This window comes from Phyllobates terribilis, unplaced genomic scaffold, assembly GCF_046119375.1.
Source record: "Phyllobates terribilis strain yellow unplaced genomic scaffold, ASM4611937v1 Scaffold_2__4_contigs__length_985480577, whole genome shotgun sequence".
NCBI lineage: Eukaryota > Metazoa > Chordata > Amphibia > Anura > Dendrobatidae > Phyllobates > Phyllobates terribilis.
In genome coordinates this window covers 355,270,395-355,289,670 of record NW_027362762.1, presented here as the reverse complement: position 1 = coordinate 355,289,670, position 19,276 = coordinate 355,270,395, and positions in this window count along the sequence as shown.

Here is a 19,276-nt window from a genome sequence, read left to right as displayed (position 1 = left end):
CCCCCGTAGTGTTCGGGTTCGGTTCGTCGAATAACAGGATGTTCGTGGAACTGTTCGTCGAACACCTTAGAACACTGTCGAACACCGTCGAACACCGTTAAAACCAATGGCAGGCAACTAAAAACACATATAAAACACCTTCAAAGGTGTCCAAAAGCTGACAAACAGCTCAGAAGACACTCTCTTTAAAAAAGCCGGCCGGAAATTCATCATCGGTACCCCACAATTTAGAAGAGAAAGAATAGAGCATCACACATAGATTAGATAGATAGAAACATGTCAGTCACATATATAAGAAGTACAGTGACAGTGTTGGTTACTGTACTTGTCATTTAGTGTTAAAGAATTTATTAAAAAAAAATAATAGTGTTTTGATGCACCATCTCTTTAAAAAAGCCGGCTGGCAATTCAACATATGTACCTGACAATTTAGAACAGAAAGAATAGAGCATCACATATAGATTAGATACATAGAAACATGTCAGTCACATATATAATAAGTACAGTGATAGTGTTGATTACTGTACTTGTCATTTAGTGTTAAAATAAAGGATTTATTAAAAAAAAAATTGGCGTGGAGTTACCCGTAATTTTAGTCTCTAGCGGAGGTTAAGCAGACAGCTAGGGCAGATGTTTGAAGCCTGGGTAGGGGGTAATACCCACGGAGCTTCACAGGCTACTAATATCAGCCCCCAGCTGAATACCTAGCTTTTACTAGCTATTAAAATGGGGGACCCCCAAAAAATGATGTGGGGTCCCCCCTATTTTAATAGCTAGCAAAGGCTAGGCAGACAGCTGGGGGCTGATATTAATAGCCCAGGAAGGGTGCCATGAATATTGGCCCCCTCCCAGGCTAGAAACACCAGCCGTCAGCCGCCCCAGAAATGGCGCATCCATAGGATGCGCCAATTCTGGCACTTAGCCTCGCTCTTCCCACTGCCCTGTAGTGGTGGCAGTGGGGTAATAGGGCTGGGGTTGATGTCAGCTAATAATGCCAGCTGACATCAAGCCCAGGTTAGTAATGGAGAGGCGTCTATAAGAGACACCCCCATTACTAACCCCATAGTCAAAGTTAAAAAAAACACAAACACCCAGATTAAAGTCCTTTAATTGAAATAAAGACACAATTCTTTATTGTTCTAAATTAAACCATACTTACCATCACACTCATTCCAGCTGAAGCCAATGTCTTCTGCAATAAAAGTAAAATAATAAACCAACCTCATCCTTACCTTTCCATGGTTCCCAGGACAGCTTCAGCTCTGCTACATTGACATGACAGGCTGGATTACATCAGAAAGCTGCCATCCAGCTTGCCATGCCACAGACACTGAGAAGCGCAGGCATGCTTGCGCTCCTCAGTGTCTGGCTGTGACGGCATCCAGATTAGCCGAGTTCATGTCCAATGAATTCAGCTCACCTCATGCATGTCACTGACAGCGTGGGAAAATTCTCCTGCGCTTGCCGTGAGCTGGAGCCGTCCTGGGAACCATGGAAAGGTAAGGATGAGATTGGTTTATTATTTTACTTTTACTGCAGGAGATCGTTGGCTTCAGCTGGAATGGGGGCATGATGGTAAGTATGGATTAATTTAAATGACGTGGAGCTTTGCCCTATTTATGCGTCCAGCCAGGTACAGCAGGCAGGAATGGGCTGCCCCCAACCACCAGCTGCCTATTTGTACCTGGCCGGACACAACAATATAGGGAAGCCATTTTTTATTATTATTTCATGAAAAGAGAATTTTCCCACGCTGTCAGTGACGTGCATGAGGTGAGCCTAGTTCATTGTACATGAACTCGGCTCATCTGGATGCCGTCACAGCCAGACACTGAGGAGCGCAAGCATGCCTGCGGTTCTCAGTGTCTGCGGCATGGCAAACTGGATGGCAGCTTTCGGCTGCGATCCAGCCTGTCATGTGAATGTAGCAGAGCTGTAGCCGTCCTGGGAACCATGGAAAAGCAAGGATGAGATTGGTTTATTATTTTACTTTTATTGCAGAAGACATTGGCTTCAGCTGGAATGGGTGTGATGGTAAGTATGGTTTAATTTAGAACAATAAAGAATTGTGTCTTTATTTCAATTAAAAGACTTTATTGTGGGTGTTTGTGTTTTTTTTTTAACTTTGACTATGGGGTTAGTAATGGGGGTGTCTTATAGATGCCTCTCCATTACTAACCTTGGCTTGATGTCAGCTGGCATTATAAGCTGACATCAACCCCAGCCCTATTACCCCACTGCCACCGCTACAGAGCAGTGGGAAGAGCGAGGCTAAGTGCCAGAATTGGCGCATCCTATGGATGCGCCATTTCTGGGGCGGCTGACGGCTGGTGTTCCTAGCCTGGGAGGGGGCCAATATTCATGGCACCCTTCCTGGGCTATTAATATCAGTCCCCAGCTGCCTGCCTAGCCTTTGCTAGCTATTAAAATAGGGGGGACCCCACGTCATTTTTTTTGGGGGTCCCCCATTTTAATAGCTAGTAAAGGCTAGGTATTTAGCTGGGGGCTGATATTAGTAGCCTGGTAAGCTCCGTGGGTATTACCCCCTTCCCAGGCTTCAAACATCTGCCCCAGCCATCTGCTCAACCTCCGCTAGAGACTAAAATTACGGGTAACTCCACGCCAATTTTTTTTTAATAAATTCTTTATTTTAACACTAAATGACAAGTACAGTAATCAACACTATCACTGTACTTATTATATATGTGACTGACATATTTCTATCTATCTAATCTATGTGTGATGCTCTATTCTTTCTGTTCCAAATTGTCGGGTACCGATGCTGAATTGCAGGCCGTTTTTTTTAAAGAGACAGAGCATGAAAACACTATTATTTTTTTAAATAAATCCTTTAACACTAAATGACAAATACAGTAACCAACACTGTCACTGTACTTCTTATATATGTGACTGACATGTTTCTATCTATCTAATCTATGTGTGATGCTCTATTCTTTCTGTTCTAAATTGTCGGGTACTGATGATGAATTGCCGGCCGGCTTTTTTAAAGAGACAGGTGCATGAAAACACTATTATTTTTTTTAATAAATCCTTTAACAGTAAATGACAAGTACAGTAACCAACACTGTCACTGTACTTATTATTTACAGTACAGACCAAAAGTTTAGACACACCTTCTCATTTAAAGATTTTTCTGTATTTTCATGACTATGTAAATTGTTCATTCACACTGAAGGCATCCAAACTATGAATTAACACATGTGGAATTATATACTTAACAAAAAAGTGTGAAACAACTGAAAATATGTCTTATATTCTAGGTTCTTCAAAGTAGCCACCTTTTGCTTTGATGACTGCTTTCCACACTCTTGGCATTCTCTTGATGAGCTTCAAGAGGTAGTCACCGGAAATGGTTTTCACTTCACAGGTGTGCCCTGTCAGGTTTAATAAGTGGGATTTCTTGCCTTATAAATGGGGTTGGGACCATCAGTTGTGTTGTGCAGAAGTCAGGTGGATACACAGCTGATAGTCCTACTGAATAGACTGTTAGAATTTGTATTATGGCAAGAAAAAAGCAGCTAAGTAAAGAAAAACAAGTGGCCATCATTACTTTAAGAAATGAAGGTCAGTCAGTGCGAAAAATTGGGAAAACTTTGAAAGTGTCCCCAAATGCAGTTGCAAAAACCATCAAGCGCTACAAAGAAACTGGCTCACATGAGGACCGCCCCAGGAAAGGAAGACCAAGAGTCACCTCTGCTTCTGAGGATAAGTTTATCTGAGTCACCAGCCTCAGAAATCACAGGTTAACAGCAGCTCAGATTAGAGACCAGGTCAATGCCACACAGAGTTCTAGCAGCAGACACATCTCTTCAACAACTGTTAAGAGGAGACTTTGTGCAGCAGGCCTTCATGGTAAAATAGCTGCTAGGAAACCACTGCTAAGTACAGGCAACAAGCAGAAGAGACTTGTTTGGGCTAAAGAACACAAGGAATGGACAATAGACCAGTGGAAATCTGTGCTTTGGTCTGATGAGTCCAAATTTGAGATCTTTGGTTACAACCACCGTGTCTTTGTGCGACGCAGAAAAGGTGAACGGATGGACTCTACATGCCTGGTTCCCACCGTGAAGCATGGAGGAGGAGGTGTGATGGTGTGGGGGTGCTTTGCTGGTGACACTGTTGGGGATTTATTCAAAATTGAAGGCATACTAAACCAGCATGGCTACCACAGCATCTTGCAGCGGCATGCTATTCCATCCGGTTTGCGTTTAGTTGGACCATCATTTATTTTTCAACAGGACAATGACCCCAAACACACCTCCAGGCTGTGTAAGGGTTATTTGATAAAGAAGGAGAGTGACGGGGTGCTACGCCAGATGACCTGGCCTCCACAGTGACCAGATCTGAACCCAATCGAGATGGTTTGGGTTGAGCTGGACCGCAGAGTGAAAGCAAAAGGGCCAACAAGTGCTAAGCATCTCTGGGAACTCCTTCAAGATTGTTGGAAGACCATTTCCGGTGACTACCTCTTGAAGCTCATCAAGAGAATGCCAAGAGTGTGCAAAGCAGTCATCAAAGCAAAAGGTGGCTTCTTTGAAGAACCTAGAATATAAGACATATTTTCAGTTGTTTCACACTTTTTTGTTAAGTATATAACTCCGCATGTGTTAATTCATAGTTTTGATGCCTTCAGTGTGAATGTACAATTTTCATAGTCATGAAAATACAGAGAAATCTTTAAATGAGAAGGTGTGTCCAAATTTTTTGGTCTGTACTGTATGTGACTGACATGTTTCTATCTATCTAATCTATGTGTGATGCTCTATTCTTTCTGTTCTAAATTGTCGGGTACCGGTGTATGCCGCTGCTAAATTGCCGACTTTTCATATTTCACTGTGAGCACTGTTTCCATCGATTTGGGCAACCACTGTAATGCCACAACCACCATGGCTGTGACATTACAGTGAGTGGCAGACAATCCCTGCATGATGTGAAAAAATCCAGTTACGCTTTTGGTGCACGAACAGTCATCGAACATAACCTCGAACAGCCGAATTTTTTGCAAATCGTTTGTGTTCGTCGAAAGACTCGAACACCGCCCAAAACAGCTCGAATTTGAGATTGGCGAACAGTTCTAGTCGAACACCGCTCATATCTAGTTTTTAATATATAAAAAACAGTATACTCACTCAATCCTGGTTCCCAGTCAGTCCACAGCAGCTGCTGTCTCTTCTCTTCTAGCTAACCTAAGGGCTGGTGTAATACCCCAGAGTTGGGTATTACTATCATTTAGTATACTATTATTTATAAAACTGGAGTTTTGCACTATTTCCTGTAGGAATATATATTATTGTTATGTGAGTCACTGTGAGTCAGCACTTATTGCATCAATTTAGAAAGTGAATAGCTAACCATTTCCACTGAGCCAGTTGCTAGTAGAATAGATTGGTGGGTGGAGTCTTTAGGTGCACCATAACTGTAGCAACATTAGTTTTATTCAGAATCTGAGAGCCTAGTCAGAGTAAAGTTGGAGATCTGCTGAAGGACATGCCAGGGAACATGTGAGAGAAATATCTTTTCCCCTTCCAGTGGGCCAAATAGAGATGGACTGAACGGAAGAAACCTGTAGGATAGTCTGAGGACTAGCACCCTTGAGGCAGATGGAATTGCCTGGTCTGCACAGCACCGTTAGCCTAAAAGAAACAATATGCTGTGGATGTAGCAGCAGTACAGGCCTGGATGGTGGTCCCCGATAATGAAGATGGGAACACAGGAATCATACAACACCATGAAGGTTAGAGGAAACAGGAACTTAGGGGTCTGCTGGGGAATGCCACCCCAGTGGGATAGAGGGTAACTCTGTCGTGTCAGCTTGGACAGCAGGGTAGGCTCTTACTACACTAGCTCTCTATCATGCCTCATATGTGCTGTTTCCTGTGCTCATACAAACCTTTCCGGGAGGAGGAAGCAGGGCGGTTTATAAGAGCCGCACTTTGCACATGCGCCAGGAGGTGAGTAAGGAAGGCGCATGTCACAGGGCCCTGTGATGTGCGTGGGAGGGAAAATGGTAACTAGACTGATAGGCGGAGATTTAGGGGAATAGTAATCAGATAGGTGGACATTGCTTGGCATCCCCCGGACGCCAAGCCTGTTGAAAACCAAAAAGATAAAACTACTTTTCTCTGCAATCAGACCTCTACCATGGGCCATACAGATATGTATAGATTTACTTTTCTATAACCTGTATGCCCATAGTAGCGATCTGATAACTCCAAAGTGGTGACAGATTCCCTTTAAGACACCAATACTGCCAATAGTTTTGCAAGCCGGCTCTACTGGTCCATCTGACATATGCCAGATTTGCACAATGGCCAGTTGGGCTCTGACTAGCAGTATAAAAGATTGGCAATATTTAGTTGTCCACACACTTTGGGCACTGCATAAGAAATTGCTTAGTTACCAAACTAAAAGTCTCCATTATTTAGAAACTGAAGCTAGATTAATAATAAACCTTAAAAGCACATAGCTATTTAATTTATAAAAAGGTAACAGAAGATTCATGAGAGCACTTTACTAGGGCATGCTACTATAATTATTCACAATGCTGCATTTCAGAGAATTAAGATATTGCAGGGTAATCCCTTTGCATTCACTGTGTATGCCGGCGAATAATACACTCAATCTTATGTGCATATCTCAATTTCATATAACATATGGATTATATGTCCTGTATATCAGCTTGAGATGCAGCATGCTAATCACTAGAGATGAGCGTTGTTCTACTCGAACTGTTCGCCAATCTCAAATTCGAGCTGTTTTGGGCGGTGTTCGAGCCGGTCGGCGAACACGAACAATTTGAGAAAAATTCGGCTGTTCGAGGTTATGTTCGATAACTGTTCGTGCACCAAAATCATAACTGGATTTTTTCTCAGTAATGATGAAAATTAATGTTAATACGCAGTTTGAGTGTACAGCGGGGAGGGGGGAGGGGCAGGGGATGGATCTCTGCAGGAACAATGAAGATCTCCATTTTTTTTTCTCTTTCCCGCATTTGCAGTGAGGAGGTGCAATCTGTCAGCCTATCAGCAGCGCACACACGGAGCGAAGTGCTTTTTTTCACACAAGCAAGGGCATGTGTGATTGGCAGTGTATGTCACATGTCCTTGCCCTATAAGACCAAGCCATTTTCCCCGTCGCCACCATTTTCTCACTGCTGCAGCTGCGTGTTAGACGGCACCGCTGTTGCTGTGTGCGCTATACCTTGTTAATTTCAAGCCAATTTTCGCACAAATATACAGATAGCTTGGGAGTAGGGAATAGTTGTGATTGCAGTCCTTTTAAGGACTAGGTTACAGCATTTCCTACGACTTTTATCAGGCAGGTCTGTGCTCTTAAATAGATAGATTGTGGGAGTAAAGACTAATTGTAATTGGAGTCCTTTTCAGGACTAGGTTACATGAGTTCCTATCAGTTTTTGCCAGGCAGGTCTGTGCCAGTGCTGTGCAAGTTTTTTTCACAGCATTTGGCTGAATCTAGCAAAGCTAATCCTTTTTGGCCTATTGCAGAGTGTGTTAGTCAGTGGAGTAGCCTATCTGTGTTGCAAGATATACCACCTGTGTATAGAATACCAATTTTTTTACTGCACCTAGTGAAGTAAAATCTTTTGGGCATAGCATCATTCTATTAGTCCATCTATACTGACCTCCATCAGGTTGCAAACTGAATATAATTTTTTTCTGCATCTAGCTCTGAAAAAATATTTGGGCTTCTAGCAGTGTGTGGGACTTGGTCTATTAGTCCATCTATACTGACCTCCATCAGGTTGCAAATTAAAAATAATTTTTTTCTTCATTTAGCTCTGAAAAAATATTTGGGCTTCTAGCAGTGTGTGGGACTTGTTCTATTAGTCCTTCTATACTGACCTCCAGCAGGTTGCAAATTGAATATAATTTTTTTCTGCATCTAGCTCTGAAAAAATATTTGGGCTTCTAGCGGTGTGTGGGACTTGGTCTATTAGTCCATCTATACTGACCTCCATCAGGTTGCAAATTAAAAATAATTTTTTTCTGCATCTAGCTCTGAAAAAATATTTGGGCTTCTAGCAGTGTGTGGGACTTGGTCTATTAGTCCATCTATACTGACCTCCATCAGGTTGCAAATTAAAAATAATTTTTTTCTTCATTTATCTCTGAAAAAATATTTGGGCTTCTAGCAGCGTGTGGGACTTGTTCTATTAGTCCATCTATACTGACCTCCATCAGGTTGCAAATTAAAAATAATTTTTTTCTGCATCTAGCTCTGAAAAAATATTTGGGCTTCTAGCAGTGTGTGGGACTTGGTCTATTAGTCCACCTATACTGACCTCCATCAGGTTGCAAATTAAAAATAATTTTTTTCTGCATCTAGCTCTGAAAAAATATTTGGGCTTCTAGCAGTGTGTGGGACTTGGTCTATTAGTCCATCTATACTGACCTCCATCAGGTTGCAAATTGAATAAAAAAATTTTCTGCATCTAGCTCTGAAAAAATATTTGGGCTTCTAGCGGTGTGTGGGACTTGGTCTATTAGTCCATCTATACTGACCTCCATCAGGTTGCAAATTAAAAATAATTTTTTTCTGCATCTAGCTCTGAAAAAATATTTGGGCTTCTAGCAGTGTGTGGGACTTGGTCTATTAGTCCATCTATACTGACCTCCATCAGGTTGCAAATTAAAAATAATTTTTTTCTTCATTTAGCTCTGAAAAAATATTTGGGCTTCTAGCAGTGTGTGGGACTTGTTCTATTAGTCCTTCTATACTGACGTCCAGCAGGTTGCAAATTGAATATAATTTTTTTCTGCATCTAGCTCTGAAAAAATATTTGGGCTTCTAGCGGTGTGTGGGACTTGGTCTATTAGTCCATCTATACTGACCTCCATCAGGTTGCAAATTAAAAATAATTTTTTTCTGCATCTAGCTCTGAAAAAATATTTGGGCTTCTAGCAGTGTGTGGGACTTGGTCTATTAGTCCATCTATACTGACCTCCATCAGGTTGCAAATTAAAAATAATTTTTTTCTGCATCTAACCCAGCCAATAGTTTTGGCCTAATACCACAGTTTGGCCACTCAGCTCTGCTCGGTTACCATCCATTGTTTTTTTGTGCAAACAACTCCAGAGTTGTGAATTAGTTAACCACCAAAATGAGTGGAAAAAGGCTTGCTGCTGGTGGAAAGGGGAATAGGCGTGTTGGGAAGGGGAAAAAAGGTTGTGTCCGTGGGGTAGGTGCAGAAGAAAGACCATCTTCCAGCCAAACTAAAATGTCTACTTCTTTTAGCGGACAATGTGATAAGATCCCTTTCTTACGGCCACGCCAATCGCTACAAATTCCAGATGAGGCACAAAAACAGCAGGTGCTTCAACGGATATCAAGTGCTCCTTTAAGTGGGCTCTCCTCCACATCAACTTCAACATCACAAATACTCCAGTCCTCAAAGGTGTCACCCAAATCGCACTTGCTTCCTCACAGCTCCCAAATCTCCAGCTGCCCGTCTGAGTATGAGGTAGAACAGATGGTTGAGTCTGCAGAGCTGTTTACTCATACTATAGCCTGGGAATCAGAGGTCGACTCCAGCGCTTCTGTGAATCCAGACGAGGAAATGATCTGCACTGATGCCCAGAATTTTTATGAGTCGGATCCAGGACCAGACGCAGAAGGTTCTGACCATAATGTAGACCCTCATTCCCAAACTGTAACTCCTGTTGGTGGAGACAATGAGGAAGACGATGATAAGACTCAAATACCTGATTGGAGCGACAACTTTAGTTTTTTGTCAGGGCAGGAACAGGTTGGCTCTGAGGACGACGGGTGTGATAACGCACAGGGTGATGATGATGAGGTCGGAGATCCCACTTACTGTCAACCCACAGTCAGCCAAGAGATGAGGTCAGCAGAGGAGGTGGAGGAAGATGCTAGTGACGACGAGGTCAGGTTGCGCCTTCCTGGACAGAGACGTAGTACTGGAAGCACGTCAACAACTGCATCCTCAAACACAACTCTGCCTCTCACCACAAGTCATGGTGGCTCTTCAGGTCGCATGGGTGCTAAGCCTTGCATAGCCTGGGCATTTTTTCAGATCGATAAAGATGACCCAACTCGTGTTATCTGTAACATTTGTCAGCAAAAGCTAAGTAGAGGCCAAAAAATACATAGTTTGAGTACTTCATGCATGAACCGGCACATGGACATGAAGCATAAGTTGCAGTGGGAAGCTCAGTGTGCTACAATGCGGTCTAGCCGGCCGGGCCAACCACCGTCTGCCATATCTTGTGCATCCGCGGCCTCTTCATCCTCTGTGACTGGGGGGACAGCAGTCACACCTGTTTTGGGGCGCAGACCTGCCACCTCTTTACCCGCAACAGCCAGCGTGATTGGCAGGTCATCATTTTCTTTGGAGGTGGTAACACCAGCTGGTCTTGAGCGCTGTCCGACATCGATAGCACCACCTTTGGATCAAGGCAACCTAACATGTCCGCCTGCATCTTCCTCACAGACCGGCAGTTTGCCGGGGACACCCTTATCAACCCCGTCTAAGCACAATAGCCAGCCCTCGGTCCCTCAGATGTGGACAAGTAAAAGACCATTTCCTCCTAGCCATGAGAAAGCTAAGAGGTTGAATTTCACCATCTGCAAGCTCTTGGCTACAGAAATGCTGCCTTTCCGCCTGGTGGACACAGAGGATTTTCGAGACCTTATGTCCGTCGCAGTGCCCCAGTACCAGATGCCCAGTCGGCACTACTTCTCAAAGAAAGGTGTGCCTGCGCTCCACCAGCATGTCGCACACAACATCACCGCTTCTTTGAGAAACTCTGTGTGTGACAGGGTGCATTTCACCACAGACACTTGGACAAGTAGGCATGGACAGGGGCGTTACATGTCGCTGACTGGGCACTGGGTAACTATGGTGACAGCAGGACAAGGGGCTGCTGTCCAAGTCTTGCCGTCCCCACGAGTTGTGCGTCAATCCTCTTTATGTCATTTTTCCTCCACTGCTTCTGCCTCCTCAACCTCCTCTCGGTCTTCCACCTGCACCCAAAGCCTGTCTGGTCATGCCACAAGCTTTCTAACTGCGCAGAAGGGATCCTGCACACCTCCTTACTATGCTGGCAGTAGGGCTCAACGTCATCAGGCGGTTTTTACATTGAAATGTCTGGGAAATGTGAGTCACACAGCTGAGGAGTTGTGGTCAGCTCTGGAGAACCAATTTCATGAATGGTTGTCTCCACTGGACCTGAAACCAGGGAAGGCCGTGTGCGACAATGCTGCAAACCTGGGTGCGGCCCTTCGCCGGGGCAATGTCACACACGTGCCTTGTATGGCTCACGTGTTGAACCTGGTTGTCCAGCAATTTTTAGCCCACTATCCCAGACTAGATGGCCTTCTGCAGAGGGCACGGTCGCTGTGTGCTCACTTCCGCCGTTCGCATCCCGCAGCTCAGCGACTTACATCTCTACAGAAGTCGTTGGGCCTGCCACTTCACCGGCTAAAATGCGATGTGCCTACCCGGTGGAATTCAACTCTGCACATGTTGCAGCGACTGTGGCAGCACCGACAAGCCCTGGTGCAATACGTTCTGACGTATAGCCTGGGCCAACGAGATTCAGAGGTGGGGCAAATCACGCTGGAGGAGTGGTCTCAGATCAGGGACCTATGCACCCTTCTGCACAGTTTTGAAATGGCGACGAAGATGTTTAGTGCTGACGATGCCATTATCAGCATGACTATTCCGGTGATTTACATACTGGAGCACATGTTAAACAGAATTCGGAGTCAGGTGGTGGCACAAGAGGAGGTGGAGGAAGTAGAGGAGGAGGAGTTGTATGCGGAAGGGCTAACATCTGCAAGGTCCAGACGGTCGGCAGCACCAGGGCGGCAGGCATGTGAGGGTGGGGGAGATGATTTTACCAGGGCGCATGGTAGCAGCCAAACTAGTGAGGAAGGTGCAGGAGCCCAGGAAGAAGTGGAGGACGAACTGATGGAAGACTCATCAGATGAGGGAGACCTTGATCACATTTCTGTTGTGCGAGGTTGGGGGGAGAGGACAGAGGAAGGAAGCATGATTGTTACCTCGCCACCAACACAACAGGGACTTGGTGCTCCTGGATGCGCAACACACATGAGTGCCTTCTTGCTGCACTACCTGCAACATGACCCTCGAATTGTGAGAATTAGAAATAATCCTGACTACTGGGTTGCCACACTGTTAGATCCCCGGTACAAAAGTAAATTTGCAGAAATTATTCCTGCCATAGAAAGGGATGCACGCATGCAAGAGTATCAGCAGAGACTGTTGCAGAATCTTACATGTGCTTTTCCACAAAATACCAGTGGTGCACGTAGTGAATCTCACAGTTCCAACTTGCCAACCGTGGTCTGTATGGAATTGTTCAATAAAGGGCCCAAAATTAAGATAACATAGATGGGAGAGGTCTCTATGAATAGGAATTCCTAAGTATTTGATACCCTGTGAGGGCCAGGCAAAGGGAAAGTTGGACTGGATGGAATCCTATATGGATTTAGGGAGGGAGACATCGAGGGCCTCAGACTTCGCTGCATTGATTTTAAAATTTTACCATGTAACAAAGTGATCTATTTCAGCCATAACAGCAGGGATGGATATATGTGATTGAGTGATATATACTAGGACATCATCAGCAAATAGAGAGCACTTGTACTCGGTGCCTCCCACCTCAATCCACCTAATATTGGGGTTATGGCGAATTGATGAGAGCAGTTGCTCCGTCACTAGGATGTATAAGAGAGGGGACAGAGGACATCCCTGCCTTGTCCCATTGGTGATTGTGAAAGGTGATGAAAATGTTCTGACGCACCCCCTGGGCCTTGGGACACCCGGAGCCGGACCCTTTTTGGTGGATGCTGGTGGTTGTAGTCTTCGTGGCGGCGATCCGGTTCCATGGCTCAGGGCGGTCAAACCAGTGGCGGAACTATTTATGTGGTTTTGATGTTTAAATGTCCGACTACGCCACCCGTGGATTGCGGTCAGAGTGAACCGCCGCTACAGGGCAGACCGCTAAGGCTGGTGTTGTGGGTGCAGCAGAGCGTAGCATAACTCCCCACGGGAGGAGTATAGCCTCAGGGCAGTGTATGCGGAGGATGGGGGTGATGGTGCAGGGCAGCAGCAGTAACGACACGGAGTCAGTGATGCAGTTCAGGGCCTTTACTCACAGTTCTTATTATCCAGACCACGTCTGCAGGTAACGGCTGCCCACGTCGTACTGTGCTCACCAGGTGAGGGGCTCAGACAACTCCCAGATAACTTTGGAGCGCTTCACAGGACCCCCTTTGTGTGTCCTTTGTCTGGCCTTTCTTACCAACACTTCTGTCCGGCTGCCTCGGGCCTCCTCTTGGTAAACTTGGCGCCAGTTTCCCTGACCCTATGTGGTGCCTTCCTAGCGGGTGGAGCAAGGGGCTGCGCCACATAAAATGTCAGAGCCTCTGGTTTCTAGCTGAGGGTCGTTTCCTGCCTCCACTAGTTCGGGGACCGGTCTCCCCCTTTGGCCTGACCCCTCCACGCAGGTGGATTCGGGCGTGCGGTGGCGACTCGCCCGTCCGCACCCCTGGGATCCCTTCATTCCTCGTTCCTGGAGCCTTCTCCGCTCCTCTTCCTTCCTTCTCCCTCTTGCAGGCCTGGGCCTCTGTTACTAGGCCCGCCTCCGGAGCAGAGCTCATGCAGAGCCCCTGCTCCCTGCCACTTCTGCTCAGACTTCTCTGCACTGAACTAAGATGGTGCCCACCTTTTATACTCCCTTCTCAATGCACCCAGGAACTGCTTCCTCCCTGCTCCTGCACTGCAGGGTTCCCCTTCCTCAGTGTTCCCTCCCCCCACTTCAGCCAGGGACAGGGACTGTCGTGCCCATCTCAGGGGCATATTGGTTGCCCTGCCCCACGGCAATGTGGTGTAATGCATGCAGGTGTCGGGTCCTGATCCACACTCCATCCTTATCTGAGAGTGAGATATCACACCTCTGGGTGAGGTGCAATACGTCTGTAGCAACCGAGCCCTCGGTGCTACAGTTCCATTTATCTTCAGCCTAGGTGACGTATTGTGATACAGGGCCGTGATTTTGGCTATAAAAGGGTCCCCTAGACCCCTACCCCAAGCTTTTTAAGAGAATCATATATGGCGTGCCAGGAGACTCTATGGAATGCTTTCTCAGCATCCAACGAGAGTATCTACTTACAAATTTTTAACTGCATCTAGCCCAGGAAATACTTTGTGCCTAGTAGCAGTGTCTGCTAGTCAGCGGATTATCCCGGCTGTTAAGCAAGCTACACCACCTGTAGTTTGGACACTTAATTTTTTCAAAGGAAATGCTTCGGGACCACGGGATACTTAGTGAAGAGCATCAGGAGGCACCCCAAGGCATAGGGGCTGGGACTGGCACTAGGATGCCTTGCGGTAGACAGCCGAGCTCGATCCTTATAAAAGCTTTTTAACTGCAGCAGCTTTAGTGGACGCTACTGGAGCTGGAATTACGCGGCTGCTGGCATGAGACTTGCCCTCCAATAGATCCTTGTAAATGGATTTAAAGTGTATTCATTCAAATTAGAGGGACAATTTAAATTAAAAAGCTTAGAGCTGCCTCCACCACAGGGGGGCTCTCTCGACCCACCAGCGGACAGGCACCAGTATTGGGAGAGGGGGGCTGGCCGTCAGGGTTCACCGCGGCTCTGGCACAAACCCGGCGACACGGAGGTGGCACGGGCAGGAGCGGACTGGCCGTCTCGGCTTCTCACTTTTTGGATTTTAGAAGGGCATGACATGCCTATATCTGTGTCTCCCCCTCCTTTTACTCCTCCACCTCTTTTCTTTTCGCATGACTATATGTACTTGTCACTTTTCCATGTGTTAGTTGTGTCTTCTGAGCAGTTTGTCAGCTTTTGGACACCTTTGAAGGTGTTTTCTATGTGTTTCTATGTGTTTTTGTTTGCCTGCCATTGGTTTTAACGGTGTTCGAAGGTGTTCGACGAACAGTTCGGCGAACAGTTCGGCGAACACACGGGTGTTCGACGAACCGAACCGAACTCGAACACTACGGGGGTGGCTCAACACTACTAATCACATCCTGACCCAGATACATTCAACTATAACCTATTTTCTTTATTTTGATTTCATGTCTTATTTCTGTTCATAGAACTGTTTTTGGGTATCCTTACTTACCTTAACCAGAACTTGCTGACCTGTTCTAGTCGGATCTCTGACTAGACAATCATTGTGTAATCTGTTATATATTTTTATATATATTTTTTACTCTTTTACCATTAGTATCTCCATGTCTCAAAATTTTAGCTCCCATTCTGCAAGCCTTAATATTCCAGTGTGCAGTTCTCCAGAGACTGAAGCTGTGCTGAAGAACAAAGCTTTGATGTAGGACGTGGATATTTTTTAAGTAAGAACAAGAAAAAAAATAACAATTGCAGGAGCTCAGCCAAGCTTTTTTTCTTTTAGGCAAAGGATAAAGTATTACATTGATGCAATGTCTTCTACCAACTGAGAAATGTATTTATTTGAAAAGATTTTTGTGTTTTTTTGGGGGGCTTCAGTTCTAAACTGTAAACATATAAAAAGCCATATTTGACTTTTTATTAAAATAGTGCCCATCGACCTGCTACAACGTGGTCAAGTCTGTGCACTGATGAATGGTATAACCCAGGGCTGGCATGCCCGTCTGACAAATGACTGGTGGGCCACTGTCAGCCGTGGGTCACTCACTCAGACACTCATGTATGCCCTGCTGTTGTCTTTCTTCCTCTCAGGCAAGTTTCTGTAACTTCTTCATCCCGTCCCACCTCACCCTGAGTCTACACAAGAAAGGTGTGTGCTGTGTCTTCATCATTTTGAAACTTGCCCTACTGCTGGAGAATCCTGGAATCTGACCTTTTGTACATCCTGTTCATTGACCACTCATCATCTCTAGGCTATGAGCTTAGCTTTCGATTCACCAATAGATTAGGCTCAAACAACCCCTTATTAAGTATTATATTCCCCCTTATAAAATAAAAATACCTATGCTCACCACCCATATTGGCACCATTATAGCAATGTTGGTTTCAGGTCTTTTGAGACTCTTGTGACATTGTTCTGCTATGTGAGCCTTTAAGCCAATTAATGGTCACTAATGTGCTGCAGTGATAACTAGTGATGAGCTAATGTGCTCGCCACTGCTCAGTACTCGCCCGAGCATCACTGTGTTCCAAAATCAGCCATTTCTGCCTTCCATTTCGTTGCAGTGTGTCAGACTAGCTATTCACAGTAGGTCTCTGTGAAGAATATTATTATTAAATTACAGGCCTGCTATTTAAAACCGTGGTTCTCTGTCAGACGTATCACATATAACAGCATTCCAAAATCAGCCATTTCGGCCTTCCATTTCGTTGCAGTGTGTCGGTCAAGCTATTCAAACTAGGTCTCTGTGAAGAATAGTATTACTAAATTACCGCCCTACTATTTAAAACCGTGGCTCTCTGTCAGATGTATCACATATAGCAGCGTTACAAAATCAGCCTTTTCTGCCTTCCATTTCGTTGCAGTGTGTCGGTCAAGCTATTCACACTAGATCTCTGTGAAGAATAGTATTAGTAAATTACAGGCCTGCTATTTAAAACCGTGGTTCTCTGTCAGATGTATCACATATATAACTGTGTTCCAAAATCAGCCTTTTCTGCCTTCCATTTCGTTGCAGTGTGTCGGTCAAGCTATTCACACTAGATCTCTGTGAAGAATAGTATTAGTAAATTACAGGCCTGCTATTTAAAACCGTGGTTCTCTGTCAGATGTATCACATATATAACTGTGTTCCAAAATCAGCCATTTCTGCCTTCCATTTTGTTGCAGTGTGTTAGTCAAGCTATTCACACTAGATCTCTGTGAAGAATAATATTAGTAAATTACAGGCCTGCTATTTAAAATCGTGGTTCTCTGTCAGACGTATCACATATAACTGTATTCCAAAATCAGCCATTTCTAGTGAACGTGGAAAATATTGTCCTCCATTTAAAATGGGCAAGGTACGTGGCAAAGGACGGGGAATTGAATGTGATGGTGATGGTACATGCAGAAGCCGAGGCCGTGGGCAAGCTGAAATTGTGCCACAACAAACACCTTCATCTTTTCGCCCTACCTTCCTGTCCCAATTGCTAGGAGACAGCAGCACACCACTATTGAACCCAGAGCAATGTCAAAAGGTTGTTGGTTGGATAGCAGATAATGCTTCCAGTCACTTTGCCACCACTACTACCACCCTGTCTTCCACACGGTCAAGTCTAAGTAGCATTGAGTCTGGACCGCATATTCCTCACCCTGATCCTCCTTCCTCTCACCATGCCGAGAGCCCGGAGATAACTGATCCCACACTTGGACACTCAGAAGAGCTGTTCACTTTTTCATTTGTAGATTCGGGCCTCTCCCCTGGCCAGCTTCAAGTGAGTCAAGAGGAGAATGCATGTAGCGATGCCCAAATATTTAAGCAGCCATGGTCACACGAAGGCAACGGTGGGAAAGTGCAATTACTGTCGCGAGAGGTGGATGATGATGATGATGAGACACAATTGCCAGAAAGTTAGGAGGAGGACCATGGAGCGGAAGTGGAAGACGAGGCGGTGGGTGATATAGTAAATGACCCAACCTGGCAGGGGCACATGCAGAGCGAGGACAGAGCACACAGGGGGAGGGAGGCATAGCACCACAACAGGCAGGAACAAGCAGTGTAGTGGCCGCGGACACAAGGCGGGAAAGCATTCCGTTGACACCAACATGACAGAAGTTGCCAGTACAACTGTTAGGTCTTCCCAAGTCTGGTTGTTTTTTAAAGACTCTGCCGATAACCCCAAAAAGGCCATTTGCACCACCTACCAGGCCAGCATCAGCAGGGGTAGCAAAACTACCAGCCTGACCACCACCAGCAAGATCAGGCACATGGCAGCAAAGCACCCTACTAAGTGGGCTGAACCCAAGGGTCCAGAAACAGTGTCCGTGGGTGACACCACTGCCTCTTCCACTGTTGTGCGAGCATGCCAATTCCCTGTCTATGGTACATGCGAAGATGCCTCCCGCCCTGCATGTGTCGTTGCACACTCTCAACTAGCACCATCAGCAAGCACGATCACGTTCTTGTCCCAGCACAGCATTCAGTTGTCCCTACCCCAGTCCTTTGAATGTAAGTGCAAATACGCAGCCAACACCCCACAGGCCACACTACTAAATTCACACATTTTGAAATATTGCCTTTTGGGCTCATGGAGACGGAAGCTTTCCGCAACCTGACGGTGGTGGCCATCCCTCGGTGCTCTGTCCCCAGCCGCCAATGTTTCTCCCGATGTGCCGTCCCCACATTACACAAGCGTGTGTTCCACAACATTAGCTGTGCCCTCAACAACACAGTTACTAGGAAAGTCCCCCTAACCAAGGACATGTGGACAAGTGCCTGTGGGCAGCAACGGAGCATCTCGCTGACAGCACACTGGGCTAATATAGTGGTAGCTGGGACCCAGTCGGACCTTGGGGCTGAACATGTCCTCCCAATACCGAGGATTGCGGGCCCTGGGTCAATCAGGGTTGCCCCCCACATTCTACAGCTCCTGCACCTCCTCCTCCTCCTCTTCAGCCTCTATCTCCGAAATGACCACATCAGTCACAAGCTGGAAGCACTTCAGCACTGCCTCGGCCAAGCAGCAACAGGCTGTGCTGAAGGTAATATGCTTAGGTGACAACCACACACCGCTGAAGAGTTGTGGACAGCTCTGAAAGAGCAGACAGATCTGTGGCTGAAACCACTGAACCTACAGCCAGGCATGGTCGTGTGTGACAATGGCTGGAACCCGGTGGCGGCTCTGAAGTGAGGCGAGCTCACACACGTACTTTACCTGGCCCATGTGCTTAACCTTGTGGTTCAGTGGTTTCTCAAATCCTACCCAGATTTGTTGCATCTGCTTGTCAATTAAAGAGGATGCATTGCTGGTGGAGCACGATGAGATGAAGTTAGGAACCATACAGGGTGATTCCACACAGCCCAGCCTCATCTCATCCCTACGTTGATTGGGTGACAATGAGGAGGAGGATGAAGAGGAAGAACAGCAGCTAGCTCCTGCGCTATAGACGGTACTACCTGCACAACTGTCATACCGTCTGTTCAGCGTGGATGGCCGGAGGACAGGGAGGAGGAGGAACAGGAGGAGGAGGATGAGGAGTACAGCATAGTCAGTTGTCCTCTTGGTGAGGACACGGAAGTCTGGCCTCTTTGCAGTCTGGCACACATGG